The 18,912-nt window shown below is 42.6% G+C and overlaps 1 protein-coding gene and 1 long non-coding RNA gene across 3 annotated transcripts in view; one reads left to right on the top strand and one right to left on the bottom strand.

The window, feature by feature from the left end:
* LOC150085828 (uncharacterized) overlaps positions 1 to 10,836 on the bottom strand; it is a 32,016-nt gene extending 21,180 nt beyond the window's left edge. For both annotated transcript variants that reach the window (XR_016546942.1, XR_016546943.1), the window contains exon 1: positions 10,642 to 10,836. This is a non-coding gene — a long non-coding RNA (uncharacterized LOC150085828). The remainder of the gene's footprint in view (positions 1 to 10,641) is intronic.
* A 249-nt stretch (positions 10,837 to 11,085) lies between these two features.
* The window catches only part of Snr1 (SWI/SNF related, matrix associated, actin dependent regulator of chromatin, subfamily b, member 1), a 131,032-nt gene continuing 123,205 nt past the window's right edge, over positions 11,086 to 18,912 (top strand). Inside the window, exon 1 of the mRNA XM_090373509.1 lies at positions 11,086 to 11,138. The gene's annotated coding sequence lies outside the window, so the exon portion shown is untranslated. The remainder of the gene's footprint in view (positions 11,139 to 18,912) is intronic.

Here is an 18,912-nt window from a genome sequence, read left to right as displayed (position 1 = left end):
ATAACATCACCCCCCCCTCCCCCACTCAGAGTCAACTAAACAACATGCAAGACAATGTTTTGCGTGTTGTTCTGTATCGTCTGATCCGTCTCTTTCTGTGCAATCAATCAGCATGCAGTCAGAGTGACTCATCTGCCTTCCTAAATCGTGTATCTTTCAAAGAATTCAACTGTGAACAGAATTTTTCATATTTCGAAAATTTACCATATTATCCGACATCCGTATTAGCGAGGGTTTATTGTACATCCAGTCACGCAGCATTTCAACACTATTTCCCCCCTTTTCAAATACAGTACATCTACTACTCACACGAAACACGTGTTAAACTAGGCTTAACGACTTGGCTTCCAAGTTTCACGTTCCAATTATAAAATCAATCCACACGTCACTATCATTAAACTACATCAATATTAAAGTTCAGTATGACATTGAAATACGTACTCTTCCAAATTAGGATGGCTTACTGATAAAATTAATTGAAAGCTTAAGTCTGATCGAAAATCACCATTAAAATGCCTACACCAGTAATTTAAGCTTTTCAATGACGTTAGAAGCGACAGTCTGGACCCTAGTAGGCTATGGATCTCATCTTCACAATGTGACAGGCAAAATTCCTTTTTGATTTCGCTCTTCTGTCTAGTGTATGTTCAAAATTTTTTTTTTCCCACATTGATATTCATGTTAAGAAATAAAAAAAAAAAAAAAAAAAGATATTAAGTCTTCTAAGCATAGAAAAGTCCTGGGTTCGAATTCCGTCTTGACCTTTATCAACTTTTTTTCACAAAGTCACCGAGTTATTCGATCTCGTGTGAGGTTGTGTGATTTTATTTTCCAGAAAATAAGGTTTTTCATTCCGACTGAAACATACATACATTTATTGTTATTATTATTATTATTATTAGCCATATAGTGCAAGGAAGCCTGAGGCTTATGCTGTACCAGCCAAAAAAATTTGAGTTACTCAGCGAAACACAGACGGGGGGGGAAGACAGAGAGAGAGATAGAGAACAAGAATCAGAAGTAGAAGGGAATCACCAAGAAAGAGAAGAATGATGATATCCAGCTCTGGATGCTGGGTGTGCCAAGCCCATAATCACCAGATGTGAGCCCCCCCCTGGGGATGTCTTAGTTGCTTTGGCGCTTAACACATGGTACTGAGTATCGTTCCAGACTGTGCCACGAAGACAGCACCGTCGCTTCTAACGTCATTGAAAAGGTTAAAGTACTGGTGTAGGGCATTTGAATGGTGATTTTCGATCAGACTTAAGCTTTCAATTAATTTTATCAGTAAGCCATCCTAATTTAGAAGAGTACGTATTTCAACGTCATACTGAAGACGTAGCCCAGTGTTCAGGAGCGAGAGTGCATAGCACGCGTTCCTTGGGTGGACCGGGGGTTCAAGCCCGTGACTACTAAATACGATAGATATTTGTAATGACGATTTATTGTAAACTCTGCTGACTTGGTTGTCGTGCCGGAGTATAAACAGAAAATTTATTTCATCACATTATTTTTAAAGAATGGTACCCATTCTTCTTGTCAGAAACGTTAAGGAAATGAGTGAGAAAAGCTCCGCAGCACTTTATTTAAATTCTTCATGGAAATACTGTTCTGTTAAGACAACGATTAGATTTGAAGAATTAGAACTAAGAAACCGTGTAACCACAGCCGATGTTAGCATTAGCATTAGTAGAAACACATGATGCAAGAAAGCAAGCTTATACAGCATCAGCCAAAAAAAATCCCGCTTCCCATGTCACTGATATATTCATTCCAAATATTTGTCTAGTTCTGCCTTGAATCTATTTAAGCTAACAACTTCTACAACAACAGATGGAAGTTTGTTCCGGCAATTAACCACCCGCTGGCTAAAGGCAAACTTCCGCGTATCTATTCTACAACTGTCTTTCCTCAGTTTGAATCTGTGCCCCCCCCCCTCAGGTTTGTAAACTGAGCAAGAGAAAGAATCCCATCAGCATTGAGCCTACTCAATCCATTCAAGGCCTTAAATACCTCAATCAGATCACCTCGCAGGTGCCTAGTCTCCAGATGCTGCGATTTGCAGAACTTAAGCCTTTCTTCAAGAGAGCACTCCCTTTGTTCCCTTCACCAGTCTTGTTACCCTTCTCTGTACTCGTTCTAGCAACTCTACATCCTTCCTAAAATGAGGCTTCCAGACATGTACGCAGTACTCAAGGTGTGGCCTGACCATTGTTTGAGACAAGGGGATAATCACCTCCTTTTCCCTGCTCGCAAAACTCATGTATATCATTGACAAGACCCCATGACCTACTCTAGCAGCCTGTCTACACTAATCAGAAAACTTCATATCTGACTGCACAATTACCGCCATGTCTCTTTCAATATTCACTATCCTGAGTGTAACATCACAGACACCGATGTGTCAAAACATCATGACCAGCGAGTCGTTATGCAAATCGAAGCACAGCAGGTAAACTACGGTGCGTGCGCGTGCGCGGGTCGGGATACGATATAAAAAAACACCTGATAACTCAGCTCCATTAATCAGTGTTACTCTTGTTCTTCAGATGTGAAAGGCAGCGGACTTAAGCAAGTTTGACAAAGGCCAAATTGTAATGGCCAGAAGACTGAGTCAGAGCATATCCAAAATGGCATGGCTGGTGGGCTGCTCACGGTCCGTCGTGGTTAGTACTACCGAAAGTGGTCCGAGGAGGGGAAACCCACGAACCACCGGCGAGATGTTGGACGACCGATGCTCGAGGTGAGTGAAGGCTCTCCACGATCGTACATGGCAAGGGAAGGCCGACTGTGACGCAACTTGCCGGTAATTGGAATGCTGGGGACAGGAGTATTTGTGTCACAAGACACAGTACATCGAACCCTGCTGAAAATGGGGCTTCGTAGCCGCAGGCCACTCCGAGTTCCCATGCTAATCACGGTTCACCGGCGACATGGCCTACAATGGGCACGCGAGCATCGACACTGGACCTCGAGTGATTGGAAGAAGGTCGTCTGGTCCAATGAATTGCGTTTCCTTTTGCACCATGTGGACGGCCGAGTACGTGTGCGTCGTTTACCTGGGGAAGTGATGGCGCCTGGACGAAAACAAGCCGGTGGCGGGGTGTCACGCATTGGGCGATGTTCTGCTGGGATACCCTAGCCCAGTCATCGATGTGCTAGGCACTGTAACGTCTGCCACCTACCTAAAGTTGTAAGAAACCCTGACATCACAGCCACAAAGATAACCCAACTTTTCACAGCCTAGGCTGTATGTGCCCACATTATTACAGCGCTTGGAAACTTTTACGTCGTCGCCCTATATTGCCGTCCAGGCGAAGATATTATCGGGGCTATAAGATACCTTCAAAGTGTACTAAACACTCTTCCAGGAGGGAAAATTATCGTCGGGGCAGATGTAAACTGCAGGTCTCCCGCGTGGTACAGCACAACACCAGACCATCGAAGAGCAACAAATGGCCAAAGACTGGAGGATTACTTTAAAATCTCTGGCCTTCACAGTGTTCTGTGAAGGCCAGAGATTTTAAAAAGTGTAAGGTACATGTTTATGTTGTGTAGTGTCATGTTGTGTTGTTTCTCTGACCTTCTAGCCGTTGGGCCCCTAGTGGAACCTCCCGTTGCTGACACTTAGCCTCGAGGAGGCAGGTCAGTCATAGAGGGATCGCATTAGAAGTAAGTACTCTGGCAGGCCCTGCCACCTAATTTCCTAAGATTTTAGTGGCAAGGGCCTTAAAAAAAATAAATAAATAAAATGCATATTCAGGTAAAGTAGGGGTGAAGACTGAAGAAGGGGAGACAGATAGAATTATGGGGTTGATAGGGAAAGCAACCCCAGAAAGGTCAGTGGGGACTGGCCCCACCAGAAGAAAAAGGAGGTGGCAGGGAGGGGGAGGAGACAGAAACCCATCCCCTCCCTCTCCCTACCAGGGGAGGGGGGGTTAAAGTGAACCAAGTTAGGGTACCCGGTTCAGAATGCTAGTCGGCCAAGAAAAGCAGTTGACATCTAATGGCACGCCGGTGGCGTTGTCAGTCTTCATATAGGAGATTGTCTTATTGGTCACATCTGTGAGAGTCAAGTCCAGTAGTACACGAACCTTTTGTCTTTCTTAGATTGTCTTAATTTGTGGGTTGTCTCTATTCAAAGTTTCTTCACTTGGTAGTTATCTTTGGTGGGTGACATCATTGGAGAATGTATGGTAGTTCACACCAATGATGGTAATGCTGGTCAAGTTTTGCTGCCATGTTCCAGTACCATCAGGGTCCCTGGGTTCATTTAGTAGATTGTTATCACGTTGCTGCGATTAGTTGTCTTCTCCTCAAGAAAAGCTGCTGTGCGTAGTTGGTGAGAGCTTGATACTCTTCCTTCGTATCCAGTAGGTGGTTTTCTTTGCCTTTTGGTATATAAGTCAGCTTTGTGATAAGCTGGAGCAGAGGTCATCGTAGAGGGGGCACTCGTGCATGAGGTGATCCCAGTCCTTACATTTCCTCCACAGGAGCATGTTGGGTCCTCTTCTAGGCCAAAGGTTGTTAGTTTTGCCTTTATTGCACCATGGCCAGTAAGAAAATACGTGGCATACAAGCCTGGAGAAAACCATATTGGGGATTTTGGATAGACTCTGCTAATATTTGGGATGAATCTCCTGGTGACGTTCCGCTTGGTTGAATTTTTCCAGCGGTCCTGCCACACCCGGTGCATGTGTGCTTGAAGTCTCCTCTTCTCTATTTTTTGGTTGTTTGTAAGATTCAGCTCGAATCCCAAGCAGGTCTGAGACACGCCCTTAGAAAGATGATAAAACATTCCAGTTCTCACCACCTCCAGGTCGAGGGGGAGGGCCCCCACTAGGACCTGGAGGGTGTGAGTACTCACAGTGCAGCAAGCACGAGAGATGGAGAGCAGGACCGTGCGTTGAGTGAAATCCAGGATTCGTCTGTTTACTGCAGTCGTAGCCTTGCCAAACCAAACTCCGGCTGCATACGTAATCACAGGAATGAAGATAGCCTTGTAATACGACGAGAGGGTTAGCTTGTTGAGACCCCAGTCCCGACTGGAGATCCTAGCAACCATGGCAGTTTAGTTTCTTACTTTGGTTCTGATGTATTTGAGATGAGCTTGGAAGGAGAGTTTTCTGTCTAGTACTATGCCAAGATATTTCAGTTGCTCTGACAACTTTATGGTCTTGTTTCCAATTTTAATCTTTGGCGGTCTTGTAATACAGGGAGTTCCTTTAAGAAGCAGAGAGTTTGTTTTTGATGGTGATATGGTCAGGCAGTGTGTTTTTGCCCAGTCCTGAAGGATTTGGAATGCGTGGTTTGCCAAGGTCTCAAGCTGGGCCCTGGAATTTGCAGCCACCGTCAGGATGAGGTCATCAGCGAAGGCTTGTGAACGAACCTCCCAGAGGTCAAGGCATAGAAATACGTCCATCACCATGTTCCATAAGGTCAGCCCCAGGACCGAGCCCTGGGGGCAGCCACGGTGTATCAGTCTTGTGAGTTTCTGATAAGGAGCGTTTACTGTGATCACCCTATTTGAGCGGTAGCTTTTCATGATATTGAACAAATTGTCCGGTACATTTGCTTGCCTGAGTCTGCGGAGGACGCTCGGCTACCATAGGGTGTCGAACGCCCCCGCGAAATCAATTGTAATTATCAGGAAGTATTTCCTGTCTGCTTGGCGGGCCTCGGTGAGCAGTGCCTGTAGAGCATTAACCGTGGAACGCCCCAGTCTGAAACCATATTGGTCTGGTGATACTAGGTTCGCTTTCTCATAGTGGCTTTGGATCCGTACATGGAGGAGACGCTCTAGGAGCTTGCTGCATACGGACAATAGGGCTATGGGGGCTGTATGAACTTGGTAGATGTGGTAGTTTTGTCGGATTTTTAAGGATCAGTTTCATATTTGCAACCCTCCAGTCATCCGGGAAGGTGCCAGTGTGTAGACAGAGATTGAATAAGTGCAGGAATAGTTCCGGGGCAAGCTCCACAACCTTCTTCACAATCTCAGGCTCGAACAAGTTGGTCCCGGACATTTTTTCCCTTTGATAAGAGCTGCCGCGGCTAGGAGTTCTTCCTGTGTGAACTGCGGTTTAACTTGTCCAGTCCAATAGGTTTCAATTTATCTGCAGATCTCATGCTGCTCAGTTGTTGTTGGATTAATGTTTGGATGAAAAACGTTGTTTAAGATATTTGAGACTGAGTCCCTTCAGGTGGTGGTTAGGTTTCTCTGTGGGGTTTCCATCTGTTTCACAAACAGAGTATACAACACGGAGATGGGGGAAACCCCTGGGGCCGTTAGACAATGAACACTTTACACTTTACCTAATATTTTGCTAGTATCGACCTGGACGCTGACACCAAGAAAGAAAGAACTCGATGCTACACAGAGCTAATGAAGAAGTGGCAAGAGCGATGGGATGCGTCAACGACAGGAGTTGTGTCGCGAAGGTTCCTCCCCGATGTGAAATTCACAACAACCAGAACAGTGAACTCTTGGTTTTCACTGTCCCTTGAAGCCTCACTTTTAGTGACAGGACAGGGATCAATAAACGCAAAACTTCATCAACTTGGCTTACTTAACACACATCAATGTTTCTGCGGGGGTCGCGAGGACTGGCAGCATATAATCTTTACATGCCCGGAATATTGTGATCATAGAGAATGGCTATTTAGAGAGTTTCCCAATCTCACCCCGGACACACTTGGACAACTACTTCTAACTCCACAAACCCTTGAAGCATTCCAGACTTTTGCTAAAGATGTCTTCACGAAAAGAAAAACGCTCTACCTCGCAGCGAATAGCAATAACCAAGAAGACACCAATCACTAAAGCAGAAGTAGTCACAGCAGATTATATCGCTGTTATGGCCCTCTTGCCATGCTAAATACTTTTTTTTTTTTTTTCCGCGCTCTGCCACGAAATGGGGCTTTTTTTTTCTTCTCGCACTACATCCTTACGGGACCCCTCTGGGCTGAGAGGTCCCCTCCTCTCTCATCCAACCCCTCTGTCCCCTTTTACCCAGTAAGTAATTCCTCCCTGGGGAAATCTTCCCTCAAGGGGGAGGGTGAGCTAGTTGTAAGGGAGGCCTTGCCTTCCTGCGGCTAGGGACGAGTACCTGGAAGCAGCCGTCCTAGTGATTGCACTTCCAGGTAGCCAAAAGGCCAAAACAACATTAAACTACAGAACACACACATAAGCTCACTAACAAATTTTTTTTTCTATCCTATCACTTTCTCTCGAGTGGGGATGAAAATCTTTTTTTTCTCCCTCCTCCTTTATATTTTTTCCCCTTTCTCCTCCTCTATTTATTTATTTAATCCCCCCTCCCCCATTTTTCCCCACTACACACATACATTTGGCCTAACTTTAACAGATTCTGTAAAAATGAACAGTGGAACGAGGCGGAGATGAACTTTGTTCTAGGAGCCGCCCTTACATAAAACACATACATTACATTACCTAATATTTTGTCACCATCCTCCACACACATGGTGGAAAAGGCCCGGGTTTGGATCCCGTCAATGACGTGAGGAACTTTAATGGACTTTTTTACTCCGTGGCTGAGTTAGTCGGTCTCAGGCGTAGATAGCAAGGTTTTTTCCCCCAGAAACTGGGGTTTTTAAAATAAATAAATTTTCTGTTTATATTCCGGGACGACCAAATGATCAGAGGAGTTCACAAAATAGACAGAATACAAGAAACAGCACCATATTCAACAGTCACGGGCTTGAACCTCGGTCACTCAAGGCACGTATACTTATGCACCCGCGCGCCTGACCACTAGGCTACGGCGGCCTAGAATTATCGTCCAGCAAAACAGACAAATCGACCATTGAACACACGCAATTAACAAACATAAGACACACACCACGGCAGATGAATTTAAATATTCGGGTGGCCTAATACAATAGTTTGTTTTTTGTTTTACCTAAACATCATTGCTGACCAGGTACACCCTTTCATAGTAACGGTCTTCCCCTGTGGCGGTGCCGTCTTTCAACAGGATAATACACCATGTCACACCGCCCGGATTGTTCGAGACTGGTTCGCGGAACACGAGGAAGACTTCCAGGTATTGCCCTGGCCTCCAAATTCCCCCGACATCAATCTCATCGAGCGTCTGTGTTTTTTGTTGGAACAGCAACTCCGATCTGGGGCGTCTCAACTACGGACCTTACAGGAGTTAAAGGATCTGCTGGTTACACGTTGGTACCATATACCACAAGACACATTTAGAAATCTTGTAGCGTCCATGCCTCGCCGGGTACGAGCTGTTTTGGCTGCTGTTGTTATGTTGTTGTTTGGTTTTTAGGAACATTAGCAACTAAGGCCATATTGCTCCGTGAATATGCGGTGGTCATTCCCTGACCTTTCCGCATCCTCCGTATTTGGTGGTGACGGGCTCGAAACCGGGTCTAATCAAGAAGCGTGTGCTACGCACTGCTGCTCCTTCCCACCTGGCTACGGAGGCGTCTATTTTGGCTGCACGTGAAGGACCAAGATCATATTAGGTAAGTGGTCATAGTATTTTGGCTCATCGGTGTATAAGGTAAGATATGGTAAATTGCAGCCATATACAATCCACTGCAGGTTGGAAGCCTATTCAATGATTCATGTTGAGGGAAATGGTTCATAATTTGCCACGCTGGTCCAGTGCTGGTTGGCAGATCGACCGCATTTAGCAGTCAGGAACTTGAATCTGGTCTACTCAAAGAGCGTGTGCTACTGCACTCCCGCTCTTGACCACTCGGCTATTGAGGCCACTTACCTTTTGAACTATATAACTAATACTAGTTGTACCCGGAATAACATACGCCATCTTTCTGATTATGGCTTAAATAGTTTAATCTAGATCTTTCAGTCTTCACCATTCTTGTTCAACGGTGATATAATTCTACAGCAATCACCTGTGGGATATATGCATATGTCTCTATTTGCAGGTGGTTCTCCGTCTTCCACAACAAATATTGCAGCAACCTCCGTTTTGGATGTAGGTGTATTATATCGTATCGTATTTAAGTCCGGGTGTTCTATAAATGCCATGCGCACATTCATTGTTGGATTGGCCTGGGTTCTTTGATGCATTTATTTATATGACTCAGCAAATGGGTTAACTTATCGCAGCATCTCGTCCAATTGTTGCATTACTTCGGCCATACACCCTCGATTTGATTGTTTTTCAAGCCGTTTTGTTGTTGTTGTTTCAGCAGAATCGAAAATATAAATTGTCCATATCCTGGCGTATTTGCCTCGTTTGGATATAGCGTTGAGACCTAATGGTAAATTTGGCCGTGTATTCTAAAACAGTATGGACCATTTCCAGGCGGTGATTTAATCTCTGCGCCCTTGATGCGAACGACATTGCTGAGTTGTACTCTCGTATATGATCTCTGTAGTTATTTGCTTTACGTGTATATCCTGTAAGTAGGTCTCGTAAACGAGGAGGTGTCTTAGACAGTGGGTCGAGTGAAACCTTTCCATCATGACAACATTTAGTGTATCTATTCAATGTGTTTAACTTATGTCTCCAATATCTTGCATTGCAATATTCACAGTTTTCTGTCCATTTTCGTAGTCATAGAGTCAATTAGATCTCTCCTCTAATGTTTCATTAGCATTTCTTCAACATTTTCTCAAAGCTCTTACACACGGTTCAGACATTTTTGCACTTCTTAAAACTTAGAACGGTTTATTAAAATTGAAGACATCGATAGTTTCAGGCATAGGTTGCCTTTCTTCAGTTGAAAAACGTTAGTACAAAAATTAATAAAGAATGCCCGGTATGGTGGTGAATCACGTGAACGAGCTGGCAACAATTAGCAGTTGGAAAATGATGTAACAATTTCGTCAGATATAAAATCAGATGAAACTGTAACTCCATAGAGATGCTCCGAAGATGATAATTTGTAACCTTACTCTTGAAATGTAAATGCTTTGTTTTATTTGTGTGCATTGTGGCGTCGCATATGTTAATTCTAAATGTCGTTAAGATTTTATGTTTTGTTATTCTACTAAAAAAAATGATGTACAATTCCCATCACACCCACTCTATGCTTAAAAATCATACTACCTCGTGGAACTGAATCTCCTCCCCCTCACTGGAGCTGGTATTGTGCTTCTCCCAATAAATCCATAAGTAAACGATTTTTAGATGCATTAAATTCAAAAGAAAGAACGGAAGTTGTAATATCTAAAGTGTATTTAGGAGTCTCAAGCAAACACGCACACATAAAATGCTAACATATGTATGTGAGTAGTAAGGTTGTTGTCGTTGTTGTTGTTATTGTTGTAGGAGCACAGCGATTAGGTCATATTGCAAACAGAAAGTCGACCAGGTCGACTTTCTGTTTGCTGGACGAAAAACCTGAGTTTCCGGAAAAAAATAAAAATAAACTATGTCACTCTCGCCTGAAACTGACTGACTCAGTCACGTTCTGAAAAATATCCATAAGAATTTCCTCTCGTCATCGGGACTCGAACTCAGGTCCTCTCCAACCAGTGTGGGGAGGATGGCGATCCAAACAACGTGCTACGCACGATGGTGGGTAGGAAGTATTCCAGAAAATTATTCGATAAATAAATAATCCAAATATTTTCATTCCTCTAATAATCTCCTTAGGGGAGAAAAAAAGTAAAATTTGACTTACCTTGCACAGTGGTTAGATCCTTCTATGGACTTGACAAACAGGCACTGGTTTTATACATTACTCAGGCGGTGACCTTGTTGTCTGAGGGCATACTATTCATCCACTTATCGAAGTCCGGGAAATGGAAGAGGCCAGGTCATCGACGGACGTAAAATTGTTTGCATTTTGAGTCTCACACACTGTCGCTCTCTCTCTCTCTCTGCTGCCTCTCATATGGAGGAAATAGCATGGCCACAAGAGCAAGAACTGTATCGGTGACCTTGATTCAAAGTCAGCCCAACATTACAACGTCATAGACAGCTAGACAGTTTGAATGTTAATTATAGTTTGCCCACAGTTTTATGCACATCAAGCTATATATTGCTTAATTTTATTCCATGCACATCACGCTATATATTATTTAATTTTATTCCATGCACATCAGCCTATATTTTATGCAATAATAAATGTACTATTTTAAACGTACAGTAATGTTTTTAACTTACTGTACTCTTTAGGTAAGTAATTTTTCTTACAGTAACTGTAATGAAAAGTATTGCAAGTTTAAAAACAGTTTTTATCAAAAAAAATACTAAATGTACAGTAGTATTTATATATTTAAAATATACAATATACTGTATCGGGGGGGTGTAACTAAGAGTTTTGGCACTTATGACCAAATATCAGAGCCCTGGGTGCCAAGCGTTATAGTGATAAAGCGATTTCCGAGTGATTCATAGAACGTTTACTCAAAACTACAGTTCTTTTTTAGTTGAAAAGTTTTTTTACGTTCTCGTTAATCAATAATAAATTTAGGCTTACGAATTGTAAGCAAGTTTAAGAAAGGAAAATCACTTTTCTTTCTTTTTCCTTTAGATTAACACTAATTTTTATTTCGCTTGATCACTCTAGCGGCACTGCTCCTCCTCCCCGTGGTTGAGTCGGTAACCCGGGAGAAGAAATCCACTCTCCCAGGGCTTAAAGGATCAAAGATGAATAACAAAACGTTTCCACCTTTACCGCCATCGAGCTCAAAACTAGTGACAAATTATACTGATAATGACTATTCTCAACCGAAGAGATTGAAAACAACCACTTAAGAGGAGATATCAGCTTTCCTCATCTTACATTCACTATCAGATCAGCCTCTGAACAAATCATCACCCTTCCTAGTGCAGAAATGCATTGAGTCTGCTGCTGGTTCACCTAAATCAGTAAGGCGACTCCAGTTGGGTGATCTTCTGATAGAGACTAGTCAACCTCAACATTCTGTGAAGCTATTAAAGCTCACAACCATTGGAGGACACCAATAAAAGTTACTACCCATGCCACCTTAAACTCCTCTAAGGGAGTAATAACAGAAATAATGACTTATTACTTGTATCAGAGAAGGAAATTGTCCAAGAATTACACGATCAAAAAGTCATCCAAGCAACGAGAATCAAGACCCGAAAAGATGGTACTCCGGTTCCAACAAGTAGTATAATTCTTACTAACTTACTGATATCTGTGAAAACAGGCTACCTAAATTGCCGTGTCAGACCATACATTTCGAATTCCATCAGATGCTACAAATGCCAAAAAACACGGACACTTACAAACTGCATGTCGAGGTGAGGCAATATGTCCCAACAGTGTATCCCAAATTGGTTATGTATCTCAAAAGGATCATCTGACTGCACCTTTACCATTCCGCATTGCTCAAACTGTAAGGGTAGCCATCGGGCTTTCTCAAAAACATGTGAACTATGGAAACAAGGGAAAAAAATTTCAAAAATGTAAGGTAGACAACAAAGTGACATACTCAGATGCAAGAAGACAGATAATCAAAACTGAGACAAAGCGCACGTATGCCACAGCAGATCAACATTTCCAGTCGGTAGAGAGATCCAGACTGACGTATCAGTTCCTCAGAATACATCTATTGTGAATTGGGCACGCTCGTTGCTCTTTATTTCAAAACAATATCCTTCACAACAAACAAGTGAACAGGCCAGTAACACACCAATTACCATACCAACCGTTGTCTCGTCACCAGTACAACCAAAAACGACAGAGACCATGAAACCGCAATCAGCACTCTCCACCGGAATGGACATTGACGAACATCATGATTCACATATTGGTATATTTGAATTACATACAACCGATGAGATGGACGCGACCAGTCCCATCTTTCCTAAGAAGGACAAAACAAAAATAGATCGATGCAAGCAAACTGCAACTAAAAAACTCGCAGAACTAAAAACAATCCATGAAACTACATAATGGAAAGTTTCCTTCATTGGAATTGTAGAGGCTTTCGTAATACAAAAGATGATTTACAGGAATTTATCGATCGGTATGAAGCAGCTGGCATAGCCTTACAGGAAGCTCGTTTAAATTCAGGAGTGTCTCCTACTCTGAAAAATTATGCTATCTTCAGACGTGATAGGAGTATTGATACGTTGGTGATTATTGTCAGAAACAACATTCCATCCAAACATGTTTCTCTTCAGACTCTTTATGAAGTAGTGGCTGTGCCCATTATAATTGGTATCGCTTTCACAATAGCTTCTATATTTCTCCCTCATACACCGGTGTGCAAAATTTAAGGACAAGTCAGGTTTTCACCTGTAGCTTCTCATAGAAGTGGCATGGATATGAGAAAAGCATGCCAAAGTAACCTCGTCAGGTATAAAAATGATGAACGAAACAACACCGACACGACAATGGAAACAAAACGGTACAGAGGGACTTTACTGAAAAATGGCAACATAGCACTGGCTGCCATGATACAGACACATCACTGCCAAAGATGGAACAAAGGGAAGAGGTGGTCCTCAGTAGAAGATATGGCCACCCCTAATGTCGATGCAGCTTTGCACTGCCTGTCCATACTTAGAACAATGTTGTTGATAAGTTCTTTCGGTAACATCGTCCATTCTTCTGTCAGAGCCATCTTCAGCTGGTGAACATTTTTTGGTGGGTGTGGAAGTACCGTTAGGCGTCTCCCCAGAGCGTCCCATATGTGTTCGATGGGATTTAGATCGACGGAACGGGCAGGCCAATCCATACGAACAATATCCTCATTTTCCAAAAGCATATCAACAGTTGCAGTGCGATGGGGTGTTGCGTTATCATCCATAAGCACGAACTCGGGGCCAATGGCACCTCGGAACAAACGCACACGGGGAAGGATTACAGAAGAAGAACTCTTTATTGCATACAAACGCACGTGCCGTACACAATACCCTTCACGGCTAAAAGCCATGGGTTTACAGTAAAGGCTAATACAAGGTTACAAAGTCTAATATAAGGATACAGAGGCTAATACAATATTACAGTAAAGGCTAATACACTGTGATAAACAAGGATGAGATAAGAGAAAAAAATAATATTACTAATTATACAAGTGTAGGAAACCGAATGAAAAATTTACATATGAACATATGTACACAACAGATGTTAAATTTACATATGAGCATATATATACAACAGCATGTCATCATGTTCAATTATTCTCCAGGGAGCAGTCCTTTTACAGTGCTGGATTCATCTGAGCAGGCGCAGAAAGTTGGAACATTTAGTGAGGGATCCACGGGAGTGATGAACAGGTCCTTGGGAGCAGGTCCTAGTGTCCTGTGACGTGGTCCTGAGAAGGAAGTGGATGGAGTAAGTTCTGCCTGTATTTTTTATCCAATGCGAACTTGTAGAGGTCGCCATCCAAGGAGTATATGTACTGCAGCATTTGCACGGGTAAGAAGCGATCGGATAACTTTAACCGGTTTGGGGTGGCCTGGAGGACTGGATTGGCCCGAAGGCTTGGGACTGGGATCCTCCAACCGCAGTTAGCCCAGAAGGCTGGTTCCGAAATAATGCCAACCATCATTTTTACAGAAAAGACGAGTCTTCTCTCATGGATAATGGCAGGAGGACGTCTGATGTTTAGAGCTGCTGCCATCTGGGTGGTCCTTTGTGCAGGGTGAAGCCGGAATTTCCATGTGGCCCACTTCAATAGCCAAAATTCGCCTGCAAAAATCCGTCTTAGATGCGTTGCGGCAGTTGAGGTCCAGACTTCTGCTCCATAAAGAATCACCAGATAGACACATGTCTTGATATACCTGCACCCAACGGCCTGGTCATGGACATGCATAAGTTGTTGCTTAAGCATCCACCGGAGTCGACAGAATTTTTTTTGCAGGTGGTCTGTGTGTGGTAGAAAGGAGAGCTTCTGGTCAAAAATAACGCCCAGGTCTGTGTGTTGCTGAACAGCAGAAATCGCGGATCCTCTTATATTAGGTTGCACCATCGTTGGGTTATGTTTGAGCGAGAAAGTCAACTGTTTCGACTTCGCAGGATTGATGTGAAGGCCGAAACCGGAGAGGAAGGCCTCGAGGTTCTGGATTTTATGCTCGATTAAGACATTTGTGTAGTCAGCAGCGTCTTCGGGGTTGATAGAAGTGAACAGCTTTATATCATCAGCGAAGGTGATAATATCAGTTCGGCCCGTCACGAAAGGCAGAAGAACAGCTGAGAACAGAATACCAGAGAGACCAGAGAGAGAATATTACAGCTGGAGTCCCACCTTGTGGGACTCCAGCTGTAATAGTCCTGGTGTAGCGCCGATTGGCATCGCGAACAATAATTTACCTCAATAATTTACCTCATTACAGTAGCGTGCACCAGTTACAGTATCAAATTATGTTGGGGTTTCCTGTAAATGATTACATCTAATATGTTTATTTTGTCTGTGAATTGCATGTGTTCTCTGGTTGATTTGCATGTTTACTGGACGAAAAAAGCCTTGCTATCTACGCCTGAGACCGACTAACTGAGCCACGGAGTGAAAAATGCCCACTAATGTTCCTCGCATCATTTACGGGATTCGAACCCTGGCCTTTTTCCACCCGGTGGGGGGAGGACGGTGACGATACCATTGTGTTACCCGCGCAGACCGGTAACAGTACCGCCTTCCAGTATCTGGAGTTGTGTTCGTCCATCCAAGATAACGCCACCCCAGACGAGAACACCTCGACCGCCATATACTATACCCTTTCAGTGATGTTTGCGGGGTGATACCGTGTGCCAATCTCTCACCAGATTAGCTGACGTCCAGAATCGCTGCTGAGACAGAATCTACTCTCATCAGTAAAGAGTATCTTAAGTAAAGATTTTGTGGTTGTAACCTTTAGAAATAGTGTGGGTCCTTAAATTTTGCACAGCAGTGTAATTTCTCTTTCTGGTCGGATGACTGAGAAAACCTAATAGATCAGCTGCAATCGCCGTTCTGCTTATTCGGGGACTTCAATGCTCATCATCTGCTGTGGGGATCTCCAACAATAGACAAAAGGACCAAACTAATAGAATCTCTGCTTGATGCTCATCATCTTACCCTGTTAAACACTGGCGAGCCCACCTATATCCATTTTTCTATAGGAACCAGGACAGCAATAGACCTTTCATTCTATTCTCCATCTATATATGCCATCTATATTTGAACAAGAAGAGGGTATACCGCAGGGTTCCATTCTAAGCTCAACATTATTCACAATAAGAATTACTAATATGACACGAGACATACCAAAAACAGTTGAATCATACATGTGTGCTGACGACCTCATTATCTCTTGTCAGTCACAAACTATGAATACCATTGAAAGGCAACTTCAACTATCTAAAGCTAGAATAGAATCGTGGGCGCAACGAAATGGATATTCCTTAGCAGAAAATAAATCAACTGCAATTCATTTCTGTAAAATACGTAAACTACATCGGGATCCTGAAATATATTTAAAAAAATAACCTGATCCCTCTTACCAAGAACTGTCGTTTTTTGGATTTATATCTAGACAACAAACTGAATTTTTCAAATCATATAGCCTACCTTAGAACGGCTTGTGTAAAGAAATTGAACATCTTAAGAGCTGTCTTCGCTAACTCTTGGGATGCTGATAGACACTCCCTATCAGATTTCTATAGAACTTTAATTCGGTCAAGCTTGGATTATGAATCACCTGTGTATGACCCCGCTAGATACAGTTCCTTGTTGCGTCTAAATACAGTTCAGCACAGTGCTCTAAGGATAGCCGTAGGAGCCTTCAGGACATCTCCGGTCGCCAGCCTGTATATTGAGGTAAATGAAACCCCATTCACCTCAGAAGAAAAATCTTATTTTGTAACGACACTGCAAACATTAAAAGTATTCCATTTCATCCCAGCCTGGAATACCTGTTTGATCCTCAATATGTAACGTTATACCGTAATAAACCCAATGAAAACCGACTTGCGGCCTTCGATTGCAAGAGATCATGAGCAGTTGGAATATTAACTATCAGCATACCTTGATGACTATGCTTCTCCTGAAGCTCCCTAAACTCTAAGGAAGTGCATCGAATTGATGTTGGTGGACAATGAACGTTGAGCCTGTTTGGTGTGATATAAGCACTGGGAAAGGAAAAATGAGAGTAGGTGTGTGTTATAGGCCTAATGAATCTGATGAGTATAATGAGCAATTCTGCAGAGAAAGAGTGGGCCTGTAAATCAGAATGTCTTATAATGGCAGAGTTTAACTTTCCAGATATCGACTGGAACTTGTGGGTTGGTCACTCGCACACTAGCAAGGCTCTTGTGGATTTATTGGATGAATCTTTTCTACAGCAACATGTTCGAGAGGCAACCAGAGGGTGTAATACTTTTGATCTGGTTATCAGCAGTGATTATTCATGCATTAAGAATTTGCAGATAAAAGAACCACTGGGTGACAGTGATCACAATGTACTGATGTGGGAATTACTTAAAATGTAACTACCATCAAGGCTAAAGAGAAGGGCTATTGCTTTCATAAAGGTGACTACTGGGATCTCAGACAGTTTTTAAATTCTGTACAGTGGGATCAACTGATGATGTTACCAACGTTGAATTCTAAATGAGAAGCCTTCAGGCACTTAATTTTGGAGGCTACTAGGCTTTTCGTTCCAACTAAGAAATACTGTTCAAAGTTTAGGCCTAAATGGATGTCAGATGAACTAATGAGGCTCGTGGCAGAGAAGAAAGAAAATGTATGGGATGCATATAAAGTATAAGATGACAGATATAAACTAGTCTGTAATCAAGTCACAAAAGAGGTTAGGCTAGCGAAGGCAGATTACGAGAAATTCGTGGCAAAAGATTCAAAGAAAAACAGCAAAGAGTTTTTTATTTATGTAAACTATAGAAGAAAATGGATGAATCAGATTGGACCATTTAACATAGATAGGTTGACTATTGATGATCATGATCAGGTTGCTGATAAACTGAATGAGTATTTTGCAACTACATTCACACATGAGGAGTTATTCAATGAGTGGAGTGCCCGAACTTTATAAAACTCTAACAGGGAGTTAAGTGATTTTGTAATAACTGAGAGCAAAGTGGAGGAGAAATGGTTGAAGTTAAATATAAAAAAGGCATCTGGAGTAGATGGGATCTATCCAGTTATATTAAAGGAGGCAGCAAAGGAAGTAAGCAAACCCTTAGCCATAATTATGAGAGCTTCCTTGGGCTCAGGGGAGGTCCCCATGGACTGGAGGTGTGCAAATATATCACCAATTCACAAAAGGGGTTCAAAAGGTGACACAAATAACTACAGACCTGATAGTTTAACTTGTGTTCCGGGGAAAATAATGGAATCTCTGATTAAAGAAGCATTGCAGGATTATCTAGACAAGACTGCAGTAATAGTTAAAACACAGCATGGGTTTGTTAAAGGGAGGTCCTGTCTGGCCAATTTGATTAGATATATATTTTGATGTGGTCACAAAGGAACTGAATGCCAAAAATAATTTTGATATCATATACTTGGATTTCAGGAAAGCTTTTGATACTGTTGCACATGGAAGACGGCTGTACAAATTGGAGAGGTATGGCATTAAGGGTAAGTTGGTACAATGGACAAAGGGATGGCTGAGTGGAAGACTACAAAGAGTGGTAATCAATGGACAATGCTTTTCGAGGACAAATGTTATTAGTGGAGTTCCCCAGGGTTCGGTGTTGGGCCCATTGTTGCTTTGTTTATTTATCAGTGATATTGATGAAGGTATATCAGGTTTAATGTCCAAGTTTGCAGATGATACAAAGGTTGGCAGGGTTGTTAACGACAGTATGCTACTCCAGCTGGATCTAGATAAGTTGGATAAATGGGCAAAGAAGTGGCTACTTAAGTTTAACATTGACAAATGCAAAGTACTGCAATAACCGAAGATAAAGTACAAACTGTGTGGTACTACACTCACGGAAGTGGAAAGTGAAAAAGACTTGGGGGTAACAGTCAAA

Source organism: Mastigoproctus giganteus, chromosome 5, assembly GCF_048544385.1.
Source record: "Mastigoproctus giganteus isolate SK-2022 chromosome 5, ASM4854438v1, whole genome shotgun sequence".
Classification (NCBI taxonomy): domain Eukaryota; kingdom Metazoa; phylum Arthropoda; class Arachnida; order Uropygi; family Thelyphonidae; genus Mastigoproctus; species Mastigoproctus giganteus.
Note: the sequence above shows the minus strand (reverse complement) of the source record. Positions and strands in the feature narration are given on the sequence as shown.